Genomic DNA, 13,298 nt, shown 5'->3' with positions numbered 1-13,298 from the left:
TGCAGAGCCTTTGAGGTACCAACAGGCCCGGCGTCAGAACCCGGGCAAGTGCAGGGGCCCTGAGCCGGCGGGGGCACACTCACAGTCGGGCACCCCGGCGCGCTATGGGACCCGTGAGCGGTGCGGTGCCAGCGCCCCCCCCCCCGGCAGCCGGCGGCACAATACTTACCTCTCCCCATGCCTCCACAGCAGGTCCGGTGACTTCCGCGGCTGCTGCACTGTGACGTCTCAGCTCCTGAGCCGTCACAGGCAGAGCAGGAAGACGCCGGCGACGCTGAGGAGTCCGGAGCAGCGGCAGCAGATAAGAAGTGAGGTGAGTATTTGATTTTTTTTTATATATATATATATATATATATATATATATATATATATATATATATATATATATATATATATATATATATATATATATATATATATATATATATATATATATATCACGATATGGCAACTAGTGTTGAACGCAAGTGCTCCCCGCATGTTTTTATATATAGAGGCATGGGGCATTATAAGGGTGGGGGGGGGACAAGTGACATCCTGCATGGGGAATTATATGGGGTGGGGAGAGGTGACATCCTACATGGGGCATTATATAGGGGCGGAGGTAACATCCTGCATGGGCATTATATGGGGAAGTGGAACAAGTGACATCCTGCATGGGGCATTATATTGGGGGGGGGGGTGACATCCTGCATGGGGCATTATATTGGGGGGGGGATGACATCCTGCATGGGGCATTATATTGGGGGTGTGACATCCTGCATGGGGAATTATATGGGGGGGGAGAGGTGACATCCTACATGGGGCATTATATGGGGAGGGTGACATCCTGAATGGGCATTATATGGGGAAGTGGAACAAGTGACATCCTGCATGGGGCATTATATTGGGGGGGGTGACATCCTGCATGGGGCATTATATGGGGGGGGGAGTGACATCCTGCATGGGGCATTATGTGGGGGCCAGTATTCTGTATGGAGCTTTATATGGGGGCCAGTATCCTGTATGCAGCATTATAAGGCGGCCAGTATCCTCTATGGAGCTTTATATGGGGGCCAGTATCCTGTATGGAGTGTTATATGGGGACCAGTATCCTGTATGAAGTGTTATATGGGGACCAGTATCTTGTATGGAGCGTTATATGGGGACCAGTATTCTGCACGGAGCATTATATGGGGTCCATTATTCTATATGGAGCAATATATGGGGCCCATAATACTGTATGGAGGACTATACTGTTCGGTTTGCACTCTGCACTGTGCGCTGTGAGGATTCCCCGGTTTCTGAGCTATTGTCGAATTTTCAATAGATATCGCTTATGTAATGTAAGAAGGGAAAACTTTGTCCTTGTACTATATATATATTTCTCTGAGGTATCTGTGCATCATGAATCGTGGTATGTGTTAAAGGGGCCCACTGAGACTCTTTCGCCCGGGGCTCACAAAACCTGGAGCCGGCCCTGGGTACCAAAACAGCAGAAACCCCCACAAGTGACTCCATTTTGGAAATTACACCTATTGAGGAATTCATCTAGGGTGTGAATATTGTTTTAGCACCAAATTTATAATTTACATAAGTGGTAATAGGGGAAAATGGACCCCGTAATTTGTTATACAACTTCTCCCAAACACAGTGATACCCCATACAGGCCAAACGTATTGGCAACCTTGAAATTGTTGCAGAAAATTAAGTATTTCTCCCAGAAAAGTATTACAATTACACATATTTTGTTATACACTATGTTTATTTCCTTTGGAACAACACAAAAAAAACAGAGAAAAAAAGGCAAATTTTACTTCATTTCACACAAAACCTCAAAAATGGGCCAGGCAAAATTGTTGCCACCTTTCCAAATTTTTGGGTAAACAACTTTTTCATGCATGTGATGTTTTTTCAAACTCACCCATGGAAAGTAACAGGTGTCAGCATTATGAAAATCACAACTAAAAAACGATAAAAATTGAGAAGTTGACTCCATCTTTGCATTATGTGTCTGTGTGTGCCACACTAAGCATGTAGAATAGAAGGAGGAGAAGAGAACTGTCTAACAATTTTGGTTCTCAAGTCTTCAAACAATATCAGCAATCTCAAGGTTACAAGTCCATCTCCAGAGATCTTGATGTTCCATTGTCCACGGTGCACAGCATAATCAAAAAGTTTTCAACCCATGGCACTGCTAATCTCCCTGGATGTGGATGGCAGAGAAAAATTGATGAAAGATTGCAACGCAGAATAGTCCAGATGGTGGCTAAGCAGCCCCAATCAAGATACAAAGAATTCAAGCTGTCCTGCAGGCTCAGGGTGCATCAGTGTCAGAGCAAACTATCCATCGACATTTGAATGAAATTAAACGCTATGGCAAGAGACCCAGGAGGACCCCACTGCTGACACAGAGACATAAAAAAGCTAGACCGCTATACCGCAGTTTGCGAAAATGTGCGTGAATAAGCCAAAATACTTCTGGCATCTTGTGGACAAATGAGACCAAGATGGAGCTTTTTGGTAAATCACATCATTCCATTCTTTACTGAAAACAGAATGAGACCTACAAGGAAAAGAACACAGTGCCTACAGTCAAGTATGATGGAGGTTCAAAGATGTTTTGGGGTTGTTTTGCTGCTTCTGGCACTGCGTGAGTTGTCTGTGTGAAAGGCATCATGAAATCTGAAAATTACCAAAAGATTTTGGGTCGCAATGTGGTGTCCAGTATCAGAAAGCTGGGTTTGCATCATGGGTTATGGGTCTGCCAGCAGGACAATGACCCCAAACATACTTCAAGAAGCACCCAAAAATGGATAGAAACAAAGCACTGGATAGTTCTGAAGTGGCCAGCAATGAGTCCGGATCTAACACCTGTGGAGAGATCTTAAAATTGCTGTTGGGAGAAGGTACCCTTCAAATATGAGAGACCTGGAGCAGTTTGGAAAAGAAGAGTGGTCCAAAATTCCAGGTGAGAGGTGTAAGAAGCTTGTTGATGGTTATAGGAAGTGATTGATTGCAGTTATTTTTTCCAAAGGGTGTGCAACCAAATATTAACCCCTTCACGACCTTGGCATTTTCAGATTTTGCGTTTTCATTTTTTGCTCCCCTCTTTCCCAGAGCCATAACTTTTTTATTTTTCCGTCAATATGGCTGTGATGAGGGCTTGTTTTTTGTGGGACAAGTTGTACTTTTTAACGACACCATTCACTTAATCAGATAGTGTACCGGAAATAGGGAAAAAAATTCAAGTGCGGTGAAATTGGAAAAAAAAGTGCAATTCCACAGTTTTATTTTTTTTACCATGTTTCCTAAATGCTAAAAGTGACCTGCCATTATGATTCTCCGTGTCATTATGAGTTTGCAGATACCAAACGTGTATAGGTTCTTTTTTACTTAACCCCTTTACAACCCAAGGTGGTTTGCACTTTAATGACTGGGCCAATTTTTACAATTCTGACCACTGTCACTTTATGAGGTAATTGCTCTGGAACGCTTCAACGGATCCCCCTGATTCTGAGATTGTTTTTTTGTGACATATTGTACTTCATGATTGTGGTAACATTTCTTCAATATCACTTGCGTTTATTTGTGAAAAAAATGGAAATTTGGTGAAAATTTTGAACATTTTGCAGTTTTCAAAATTTGCATTTTTATGCCCTTAAATCAGAGAGATATGTCACACAAAATAGTTAATAAATAACATTTCCCACATGTCTACTTTACATCAGCAAAATTTTGGAACCAAATTTTTTTTATTGGGGAGCTATAAGGGTTAAAAGTTGACCAGTGATTTCTCATTTTTCCAACAAAATTTACAAAACCATTTTTTTAGGGACCACATCATATTTAAAGTCACTTTGAGGGGTCTTTATGACAGAAAATACCCAAAAGTGACACCATTCTAAAAACTGCACCCTTCAAGGTGCTCAAAACCACATTCAAGAACTTTATTAACCCTTCAGATGCTTCACTGGAATTTTTGGAATGTGGAAGAAAAAAATGAACATTTAACTTTTTTCACAAAAATGTCACTTTAGACCCAATTTTTTTTTATTTTCGCAGGGGTAACAGGAAAAAATGGACCCCAAAATTTGTTGTGCAGTTTCTCGTAAGTAAGCAGATACCCCATATGTGGGGGAAAACAACTGTTTGGGCGCATGGCAGGGTTCGGAAGGGAAGGAGCGCCATTTGACTTTTTGAATGTAAAATTTGCTTGAATAATTAGCGGACGCCATGTTGCGTTTGGGGAGCCCCTGATGTGCCTAAACAGTGGAAACCCCCCACAAGTGACACCATTTTGGAAAGTAGACCCCTCAGGGAACTTATCTAGATGTGTGGTGAGCACCTTGAACCTCCAAGTCCTTTACAGAAGTTTATAACATGGAGCGTTGAAAATAAAAAAATCTAACTTTTTCCACAAAAATGATGTTTTAGCCCCTATTTTTTTATTTTCACAAGGGTAAGAGGAGAAAATGGACCCCAAAAACATTTGTGCAATTTTTCCTGAGTACGCCAATACCCCATATGTGGGGAAAATACAGTGTTTGGGCGCACGGCAGAGTTCAGAAGGGAAGGAGCACTGTGTGACTTTTTGAGCGCAAAATCGGCTGGAATCGAGAGCGAATGCCATGTTACGTTTGGAGAGCCCCTGATGTGCCTAAATAGTTGAAACTCCCCCACAAGTGACCCCATTTTGGAAACTACACCCCTCAAGGATTTTATCAAGGAGTATAGTGAACATTTTGAACCCAGAGGTACGACACAGAATTTGATGACATTAGGTCATCATATTGAATAAGTTGTCATTAGTCTTGAGCGCAAGTGCTCACTACTTGAGTTTGCATCGGGTACTCAGGTATGCACCATGTATCACGGGTGCTCAAGTGAAATGCTCGAGTCCCCGCCCGCATGTTTCACGGTTATTAGAAACCCCCAAAAAACATGCGGGGAGCACTTGCGTTCAACACTAGTTGCCATATCGTGATATATTATATATATATATATATATATATATATATATATATATATATATATATATATATATATATATATATATATATTTTTTACTTTTGAAAAAAACAACAACCCTAACATTAGCACAACCCCAGCGTTTATTTTTTACGCTGTTCCTAGTGCGGTATAAGTGATTAGACGACCTTATTCTTCGGGTCGGTGCGACTACAGAGATACCAGAATGATATCGGGTTTTCATGATTGACATCTGTCACACACTAAAAGACACATATTTTGAAAAATCTAGTTTTTGCATCGCCATATTTTGAGAGCTATAATTTTTCCATATTTTGGCCGACAGAGTCATGTGACGGCTTGTTTTTTGCGCGATGAGTTGACGTTTTTATTGGTGCCATTTTCAGGCACGTGACTTTTTTGATCGCTTTCTATTCCAGCTTTTGGGAGGCAGAATAAACAAAAACCAACAATTCAGGAATTTTTTTTTTTTTTTTTATTTTTTTTATTCTTCTCCGCGTGTGGTAAAATTGATAAGGCAGCTTTATTCTTCAGGTCAGTACGTTTACAGCGGTACCACATTTATATTGTTTTTTTATGTTTTGGCGCTTTTACACAATAAAAGCTATTTTAAAGAAAAAAATATTTTTTTGCATCGCTTTATTCTGAGAGCTATAACTTTTTGATTTTTCGGATGAGGGAGCTGTATGGCTGCTTGTTTTTTGCGGGATAAGATGACGTTTTCAGCGGTACCATTTTTATTTATATTTGTCTTTTTGATCGTGTGTTATTCCATTTTTTGTTTGGCGGTATGATGATAAAGCATTGTTTTTTGCTTTGTTTTTTATTTTTTACCGTGTTCACTGAAGGGGTTAACTAGTGGGAAAATTTTATAGGTCAGGTCGTTACAGACGCGGCGATACCAAATATGTGTACTTTTATTGTTTGGTTTTTATTTTTTCATAATATTTATTGATGGGTACATTATATTTTTATTTTTGGTGGATTATTTTTTTTATTTTTATTTTTTATATTTTTTACAATTTTATTTTTATTTTTTTTTCACTTTCTGAAAGTTATTTTACTTTTTTACTTTGTCCCACTCTGGGACTTTCACTTTTTTAATTCTGATCGCCTGCATAGCATAGGGATGGAGCATAGGGATGTGCCATGCAAGCAGTCAGCGCTGCTGAGAAGATTGTTTGGTCATGCACTGCGCATGAGCAAACAATCTTCCTGCTGTCTGGTGAACCGGATGTTGTCATGACGACATCGGGTCGTCATGGCAACACCCGGGACAGACAGCGCTGGAGGCTGGAAGAGGAAGTGAGTATTGCAATGACCTCCCCTTAGCCACCGCAATGCTGCGATCGACTTCGGGACCGCTCCCTGCACATAGTACCGGGTGTCAGCTGTTACAATCAGCTGACACCCGGCGGCGATCGCGCCCGCACAGCCTGTGTGCGCACGCGATCGCCATGACGTACTAATACGGGTCAGGCTCTTAAGTCCCAGGGCACATATGCGTATTAGTACCTCATGGGCTTTCAAGGGGTTAAGTGGTGAAGCAAAAATCAAAAGTTTGTATAACAAAAAAAAAAGGAGAAAAAAAATAGCGCCATTTTCCGAGACCCGTAGTGTCTCCATTTTTCAGGATGTGGCGCTGGGAGAGAGCTTATTTTTTGCACACCCATATTTTTATTGATACCATTTTGGGTAGATCTGATGTTTTGATCTCCCATTATTGCATTTTATTGCAGTATTGCGACAAAAAAAATTAATTCTGGCATTTTCATTTATTTATTTTTTTCATTTACCGATCGGATTAATTTTTATATTTTGATAGATTAGGTGTTTTTGAATGCAGCAATACCAAATATGTGTATTTTGTATTTATTTTTATTGTTTTATTTTGAAGGGGGGTGATTTGAACTTTATATTTTTTTTCAAACTTTTTTTACTTGCTTCAATACTATCCTTAGGATATTTGAAGCTGCGATCATCTGATCTCTTGTGCTACACATGGCAGGGCTTTAGCTCTGCTATATGCAGTAGAAATGATCATCTACTATGATCGCTTGCCATGGGGCAGCTCTCATAGCAGGTCTGCAATGACAAGCACAAGGGTCTCGGGCAGATCTCCGGTTGTCATGCCAACCCATCGGTGTCCTGCAATCATGTGACAGGGTCACCGATAGGCATGGTTTGTGATGATCTTCCAGCACGCTCATGTTAAATGCCGCTGTCAGAGATTGACAGCGGCATCTAACATGTTAACAGCCACGGGTGGATCGCTATTCCACCCGTGGTTGTTAGGGGCGCTTGATAGCTGATCAGATCAGTTGTCATGTGCCTGTAAAAAAAATGTGGGCTCAGCACTGGAGCCCGCATTAAAGAGAGGGAGGCGACCTATGACATATAAGGGTTAAGTTGAGGGTGCCAACAATTTTATCCAGCCCATTTTTGGGATTTTGTGTGAAATTGTGTCAAATTTGCCCTTTTTCTGATTTTTTTTTTGTGTTCCAATACACACAAAGGAAATAAACGTGTATAACAAAACAGTACAGACCAAAAGTTTGGACACACCTTCTCATTTAAAGATTTTTCTGTATTTTCATGACTTTGAAAATTGTACATTCACACTGAAGGCATCAAAACTATGAATTAACACATGTGGAATTATATACTTAATGTGAAACAACTGAAAATATGTCTTATATTCTAGGCTCATCAAAGTAGCCACCTTTTGCTTTGATGACTGCTTTGCACACTCTTGGCATTCTCTTGATGAGCTTCAAGAGGTAGTCACCGGAAATGGTCTTCCAACAATCTTGAAGGAGTTCCCAGAGATGCTTAGCACTTGTTGGCCCTTTTGCCTTCACTCTGCGGTCTAGCTCACCCCAAACCATCTCGATTGGGTTCAGGTCTGGTGACTGTGGAGGCCAGGTCATCTGGCGTAGCACCCCCATCACTCTCCCTCTTGGTCAAATAGCCCTTACACAGCCTGGAGGTGTGTTTGGGGTCATTGTCCTGTTGAAAAATAAATCATGGTCCAACTAAATGCAAACCGGATGGAATAGCATGCCGCTGCAAGATGCTGTGGTAGCCACGCTGGTTCAGTATGCCTTCAATTTTGAATAAATCCCCAACAGTGTCACCAGCAAAGCACCCCCACACCATCACACCTCCTCCTCCATGCTTCACGGTGGGAACCAGGCATGTAGAGTCCGTCCGTTCACCTTTTCTGCTTCGCACAAAGACACGGTGGTTGGAACCAAAGATCTCAAATTTGGACTCATCAGACCAAAGCACAGATTTCCACTGGTCTAATGTCCATTCCTTGTGTTCTTTAGCCCAAACAAGTCTCTTCTGCTTGTTGCCTGTCCTTAGCAGTGGTTTCCTAGCAGCTATTTTACCATGAAGGCCTGCTGCACAAAGTCTCCTCTTAACAGTTGTAGAGATGTATCTGCTTCTAGAACTCTGTGTGGTATTGACCTGGTCTCTAATCTGAGCTGCTGTTAACCTGCGATTTCTGAGGCTGGTGACTCGGCTAAACTTCTCCTCAGAAGCAGAGGTGACTCTTGGTCTCCCTTTCCTGGGGTGGCCCTCATGTGAGCCAGTTTCTTTGTAGCGCTTGATGGTTTCTGCAACTGCACTTGGGGACACATTCAAAGTTTACCCAATTTTTCTGACTGACTGACCTTCATTTCTTAAATTAATGATGGGCACTCGTTTTTCTTTACTTAGCTGCTTTTTTCTTGCCATAATACAAATTCTAACAGTCTATTTAGTAGGACTATCAGCTGTGTATCCACCTGACTTCTGCACAACACAACTGATGGTCCCAATCCCATTTATAAGGCAAGAAATCCCACTTATTAAACCTGACAGGGCACACCTGTGACGTGAAAACCATTTCCGGTGACTACCTCTTGAAGCTCATCAAGAGAATGCCAAGAGTGTGCAAAGCAGTCATCAAAGCAAAAGGTGGCTACTTTGAAGAACCTAGAATATAAGACATATTTTCAGTTGTTTCACACTTTTTTGTTAAGCATATAATTCCACATGTGTTAATTCATAGTTTTGATGCCTTCAGTGTGAATGTACAATTTTCATAGTCATGAAAATACAGAAAAATCTTTAAATGAGAAGGTGTGTCCAAAGTTTTGGTCTGTACTGTACATCAAAGAATTTTATAAGATTTGGCCATGAAAATGAAACATTTTGTATGTGTTTTTTTTCTGCTAAAATATTACTTTAGCCTCAAAGTTTTAATACATAAAAGGGTTGATAGGAGAAAATGGACAGGACAATTTGTCATACAATTTTTACCAAACGTGGTAATACCCCATATGTGATTGTACACTACTGCTTGAGCACACGGAGGGATCAGATGTGAAGGAGCGCTACTTGGCTTTTAGAACGCAGATTCCGCATGACTTGATCGTGGGCTCCATTAGCCGAACCCCTGAGGTGCCAGAACAGCAGAAACTCCACAAGAGACCCCATATTGGAAAATTCACTGCTTAAGGATTTTATATAGCGTTGTAGTGAGTATTTTGAACCCACAGATGCCTCACATAATTTTATAACACAGGGACGTGGAAATATAATATTTTTGTGGTAAAAATGTAATTTATTATTAGCTGCAAATTTGTCAATTATACAAGGGTTAATAGGTGAAACTGGACCCCACGATTTACTGTGCAATTTCTCCCGAATGGGGTAATACCCCATATGTGGTCAGAAACTACTGTTAGGCCACACGACAGGGTTTTTAGAAGGAAGGAGCGCTATTTGGCTTTTGGAGCATAGATTTTGGTAGAATAGTTTGAGGGTGACATTTTTGGAGCCCCTAAGGTGCCAGAACAGCAGAAAAATCCCCAAAGTGACCCCATTGTAGAAATTACACATCTCAATGAATTCATCTATGGCTGCAGTGACTATTTTGTAACATCCACGCCAGGCTTTTTTTCTGAAGAATTGCAAATATGCCAGCTTAGTGCCAAAACCTTGTGCCCCCATACAGTGTAGAGCTCCCGTATATTCATACATTGTGCCCAGCTTGTACTTCTGGAGACACGTGCCCCGCAAATTAAGTCCAATCTCCTCGCTACATTTATGCCAAACATGTGGCCACTTACTGCGGCTTAGGCACAGTAGGGCTCAGAAGGAAGGGGGACATCTGGATTTAGAAGAAGAGCAAAGTATTTGGAGGGCACCACTCCCATAAATAGGGATCAATCAAAAACATACCAAAGGCATACTAGATATAGGAGAAAAAGAAGTATGTATACAAAGGTGATCACCTAAAAATATTTTGTTAATTCCTACTAAAATGACAAGCGACAAAAAATAATTAAAAAGACCATGAATGGCCATAATGCAAAGCACCAAACACAGACCCAGTCTGTTATAGGACGTCGGTCTACTGTTAACTGTCTAAATGAATGGTGTCTGTCTAATAAACACGCTGTAGTTTTAAACATGAAATGAAGATGGAATGTGTACATAGGTGTTCCACAATGATATTAAGTAAGAGACTTAATATGTTGTTTGCTGGTCAGCATGTACAAAGACCATACATATCCATCCACTTATAAAAAAAGGCTTACAAGCAAAAAAGTGCATATAAAAGTGCAAAAGAATGCTAATATGTAAACCAAAAAAAATATATAATTTTATATACAACAAATATTAAAACGTCTTATGATAATACAACAATAAGGAAGATATAACATACATTGTATATAAAGACATTTTAGCTGAGTAAATTACCAGCACAACTAAATAAACAAAGTGGAAACAACAGTCAAGCCACGACCCCATTATTTGGTCAGTATTTTTTCTCAAGAGTGGGCGCCAAAACCAGGAGTGGGTGATAAATGTAGAATTGGTGACTTGTTTCTATTATACCTTTTCTCTGATTGTTCCTCACCTGGTTTTGGCTCCCACTCCTGAGAAAAAATACTGACCGAATACTGACCAAATACTGATAGTGGGGCCATAGCCTAAGTTAAAGATACCATACTGGAAAATTCCAAAGTGTATAGGACAGTGAGGGTAATCCCCCACGCATATCACCACTATCACTGCGGCTTCATCAGGGGTAAGTATTTTTAATTATTGTTTGTGGCTTGTCATTGTAGTAAGAATTAATAATAAAATATTGTTAGGTGATCACCTTTGTATACATACTTCTTTTTCTCCTATATCTCGCATTTAGATTTGGGAGTGCAGATTTCACAGGATTTTATTTGAGGGGGTGGGATCAGTGTTGCTTTTCCAGAGACTTTGTTCTACCCGTAACATGGGAACCCCTTTATTTCCAGTGACAGATGACGGACCTGAGTGAGGGCTGGTTTTGTACGGGATAAGTTAGGGGCTTTTATTGGTAACATTTTGGGGTACGTAACATTTTTTGATCACTTTCTTTATAAGGCTGGGATCACATTCTTGTGTTCTACACTGAGCACTTATGTCGGGGTTTCCGTGTAAATTCCACAAAAATGCGATTCAGACGAAACCCCCGACAGAACCACTCACTGTAATGAGGCAGATGGAGACACTTTGGACTCCTTTTGGCATCTGTTCAGGTGGTATCCGTTGTTTTAGGCGTGCACAGTACTTTGTTCGACGACACTTGTGCGCTAAAAAGAGCCTTACAATGATGGGACACCACTGGAACAAAGACCAGACGGAGTCCAAAGTGACTCCATCTACTTCATTATACTGAGTGGTTTCGTCAGGCGTTTTGTCTGAATCGCACTTTTGAGGATTTGGGCTCATCCTCATGAGCATTTAAAATGGACGATAAAAAATGGGATTACACTGACTATTGTTATTGAATGAATCTGTGTTCATCTGCGATTTTTTTTTCTCAGTTCGGATCGGAAAAAATTGCTGCAGGCTGTGAGTGGCTGCATATATCAGACATGTTCTTTTGTTTTGTGAACCTTGCATTTTTTCTTTTAGAATTTTTCTTAATGGCTCACATAAGTCCATGGGATTTATTTTTTATACCAAACAGGCGGATTTATATCTCTATCATATGATTACATCTATTCAATATTTAACACTGTGCAATACCTTGTCTACCTATAATCCTTGGGGACATGGGGCCATTCTGTCCACATTCCTTTTAATGTTTTTTTAAGCATGTTTGTTTAAATTTTGATAAAGATTTTTGTAACTACAATTGTGGGTATTTATGCTTCCCCTTTTTCGACTCCGTGTCTGGGCACACAACAGGGCTCGGAAGGAAAGGAGCACCGTTTGACTTTTGGAGCGCAAGATTAGCGGATGCCATGTGACATTTGAAGAGACCCTGACATGCCAAAACAGCAGAAACCCCCACAAGTGACCGCATGTTTGAAACTACCCCTCTCGAGGAATTCATGTAGGGGTGTAGTGAGCATTTTTTATTAACAGAATTGTATAACATTTTAGCCTTATCCTTCTTTTTTGCAAGCTAAACATTCCCAGATCCTTTAACCATTCTGCGTAGGACATAGTTTTCTGTCCGCTCACCACCCTGGTCGCTCTTCTCTGAACTTGCACCAGTTTTTTTTGTCTTTTTTAAAATGTGGTGTGCAGAATTGGACACAGTATTCCAGACGAGATCTGACCAAAGAGGAGGATAATTACTTAACGTGATCTGCACTCTATGCTTCTCTTAATACATCCCAGAACTGATTGCCTTTTTTTGCAGCTGCATCACACTGTTGACTCATGTGCAGTCTGTGATCTATTAGTATACCCAAGTCTTTTTCACATGTGCTGTTGCTTAGTTCTATTCCTCCCATTCTGTACATGTAATTTCCGTTTTTCTTGCCCAGCTGTAGAATCTTGCATTTTTCCCTGTTAAATACATTCTATTAGTCGCTGCCCATTGTTCAACCTTATCTAGATCCTTCTGAATCCTGTCTCTGTCTTCTCTAGTGTTAGCTATCCTTCCTAGCTGTGCATCGTCTGCAAATCTAATTGGTATACCTTCAGTTCCCTCATCTAGATCATTTATAAAAATGTTGAACAACAATGGGGCCAGCACAGAGTCTTGTGGTACCCCACTTAAAACACTCTTCCAATTGAATGTGCAACCATTTATTACCACTCTTATGAGTACAATATTATAATGCAGATTTTACTGTTATGGCTTGCGGGAGCCATGACCCATTGGGAGAGCCTTGAAGGTGCCAGAACAGCAGAATAGTTTGCACACTCCATATTCAGAGACCTTAAGTGTCAGAAGAGTAGAATCCCCCTCTAGTGACCCAATATTGGAAATTACACTCTTTGGGAATTTATCTACAGGTATAGCGACAATTTTGACTCCATGGGTGTTTTCC

The sequence above is a fragment of the Phyllobates terribilis genome, unplaced genomic scaffold, assembly GCF_046119375.1.
Source record: "Phyllobates terribilis strain yellow unplaced genomic scaffold, ASM4611937v1 Scaffold_2__4_contigs__length_985480577, whole genome shotgun sequence".
NCBI classification, from domain to species: Eukaryota; Metazoa; Chordata; class Amphibia; order Anura; family Dendrobatidae; genus Phyllobates; species Phyllobates terribilis.
This window is presented reverse-complemented; position numbering follows the sequence as displayed.